Source organism: Nycticebus coucang, chromosome 10, assembly GCF_027406575.1.
Source record: "Nycticebus coucang isolate mNycCou1 chromosome 10, mNycCou1.pri, whole genome shotgun sequence".
Classification (NCBI taxonomy): domain Eukaryota; kingdom Metazoa; phylum Chordata; class Mammalia; order Primates; family Lorisidae; genus Nycticebus; species Nycticebus coucang.
The window spans coordinates 119,300,611-119,303,565 of record NC_069789.1 but is presented as its reverse complement, the minus strand read 5'-3'; the positions used below and the strand labels follow the sequence as shown (position 1 = coordinate 119,303,565).

General features: G+C 46.1%; 1 non-coding gene across 1 annotated transcript; it reads left to right on the top strand.

The window, feature by feature from the left end:
- The first annotated feature begins 562 nt into the window (after window positions 1-562).
- On the top strand, window positions 563-726 carry LOC128598055 (U1 spliceosomal RNA). Its single transcript, XR_008383561.1, has one exon. It is a non-coding gene; the product is annotated as a U1 spliceosomal RNA (small nuclear RNA).
- The last annotated feature ends 2,229 nt before the right edge of the window (window positions 727-2,955 follow it).

Below are 2,955 nucleotides of genomic sequence, written 5' to 3'. Positions count from 1 at the left end.
ACTGCTACCTCAGACTGGGGCTGAGAGCATCCTGCTGCCTTGGCCTCTGGAAGCCACTGGGTCACAGGCGCTCGTTGTGGTGGCTGGCTGGATTTTTCATTTTTTTATGAGTCGGGGTCTCACTCTCATTGGGATTACAGGAGTGAGCCATGGCACCTGGCTGACCTCTTTTTAAAAACATACTCCTGGCGGCGCCTGTGGTTCAGTCGGTAGGGCGCCGGCCCCATATACCGAGGGAGGCGGGTTCAAACCCGGCCCCGGCCAAACTGCAACCAAAAAATAGCTGGGCGTTGTGGCGGGCACCTGTAGTCCCAGCTGCTCGGGAGGCAAGAGAATCGCTTAAGCCCAGGAGTTGGAGGTTGCTGTGAGCTGTGTGTGGCCATGGCACTCTACTGAGGGCCATAAAGTGAGACTCTGTCTCTCCAAAAAAAAAAAAAAAAAAACATACTCCAGGGCGGCACCTATGGCGCCGGCCCCATATGCCAGAGGTGGCAGGTTCAAACCCAGCCCTGGACAAAAAAATAAATAAATAAAAAATAAAAATAAAAACATACTCTACCACATACTTACCTGGCAGGGGAGATACCATGATCACGAAGGTAGTTTTCCCAGAGCGAGGCTTATCCATTGCACTCTGGATGTGCTGACCCCTGCAATTTCCCCAAATGTGGAAAACTCCACTACATAATTTGTGGTAGTGTGGGACTGCGTTCACACTCTCCCCTGATTAAAAAAATGAAACAAAACAAAACAGGCTCGGTGCCTGTGGCTTAAGCAGCTAAGGCACCAGCCACATACACCTGAGCTGGCAGGTTCGAATCCATCCAGGGTCCGCCAAACAACAATGACGGCTGCAACCAAAAAAAAAAAAAAAAAAATAAGCGTTGTGGCGGGCGCCTGTAGTCCCAGCTACTTGGGTGGTGGAGACAGGAGAATTGCTTGAGCCCAGGACTTGGAGGTTGCTGTGAGCTGTGATGCCATAGCACTCTACCCAGGGTGACAGCTTGAGGCTCTGTCTCAAAAAAAAAAAACACACAAAAAAAACATACTCCCCATGTAAGTGAGAGCATGCAATATTTTTTCTGGGTCCACCCATACTGTGGCAAATGGCAGAATCTCCTCCTTTATAAAAATTGAATAATATTCCGGGCGGCGCCTGTGGCTCAACGTGTAGGGCGGCGGTCCCATATGCCGGAGGTGGCGGGTTCAAGCCCAGCCCCGGCCAAAAAAAAAAAAAAAAAAAATTGAATAATATTCCATGTGTATTTGTGCATGTCCAGCACAGCCTCTGTAGTTGATCACCTTCCTACACTAAGCACCTCCTTGAGTTGACCTAATTTTCATAGAGTGGGGAGGCATCACATGTACTCAATGGAAGACTGAACTCAATATACTGACCACCTTTGTAAGTTGAATCTGCACCACTAGGACTAGGACACATAATATTTACTTATTCTGTATGTCTTTACCAATGGAGTCCACTCTATACCAAGCAGTAGAAGGCATGGACTTTGCTCCTTAGTTGTATTATTTTTTCTTTAGTATGAGTTCTTTTCTCAGTTTTATTATTACCACATGTTGGGTGAGGCCTAACATTCTATTGTTTATCACTTGTTGTGGAAGATTTTTTCAGCACTGGCCACATACACTGAGGCTGGTGGGTTGGAACCCAGCCGAGGCCAGCTAAACAACAATGACTACTGCAACAACACAACAAAAAATAGCTGGGCGTTGTGGTGGGCACCTGTATTCCCAGCTACTTGGGAGGCTGAGACAAGAGAATGGCTTAAGCCCAAGAGTTTGAGTTTGCTGTGAGCTGCGACATCATAGCACTCTACTGAGGTCAACATAGCGAGACTGTCTCAAAAAACAAAACAAAAGGGCAGTGCCTGTGGCTCAAAGGAGTGGGGCGCCAGTCCCATATACCAGAGGTGGCGGGTTCAAACCCAGCCCCGGCCAAAAACTGCAAAAAAAAAAACCCAACCTCTTGACCCAGGCACCATCAACATTTAAAAGGCACTACTGAGCCCTGCTCCTGCAGTGGGTCATCACTAAAACATAATCCTGTGGTCCACCTATGGAAGCAACTTCAGCTGCATCAGTTAAGGCTCTGGATGCCGTATGTGGCCTTCACAATGCCTGGTTATTTTTTGGTTGTAGTTGTCATTGTTTGGCAGATCCAGGCTGGATTCAAACCCACCAGCTGTGGTGTATGTGGCTGGTGCCCTAGCTGCTGAGCTACAGGTGCCAAGCCTATATGAGGCCTTTTATTACCACAGCCATTTCCCTTCAGGTCCCTCCTCCTTAATCCCTGGCAACCATTAATCTATACTCCATGTCTATAGCTTTGTCATTCCAAGAATGTTATAGAAGTAAGATATAACATACAATGTTTTGGGATTGGCATTTTTTCTTTTTATTAATTAATTTATTGTTAAATCATAGCTGTGTACATTAGTGCAATCAAGGGGTACAACGTGCAGGTTTCATATACAATCTGAAATATTCTCATCAAACTGTTCAATGTAGCCTTCATGGCATTTTCTTAGTTACTGTATATAGGCATTTGTATTCTGCCTTTAGTAAGTTTCGCCTGTACCCATTCTAAGATGCACCGTAGGTGTGGCCCCACCCATTATACTCCCTCCACCATAACCTACCCCCTCCCTTCCCCTTCCTTGGCCCTTTCCCCATAGTCTTGTGCTATAGTTGGGTTATAGCCTTCATGTGAAAGCTATAATTTAGCTTCATAGTAGAGCTGAGTACATTGGATACTTTTTCTTCCATTCCTGAGATATTTTGCTAAGAAGAATATGTTCCAGCTCCATCCATGTAAACATGAAAGAGGTAAAGTCTCCATCCTTCTTTAAGGCTGCATAATCTTCCATGGCATACATGTACCACAATTTACTAGTCCATTCGTGGGTCGGATGGGCACTTGGGCTTCTTCCATGA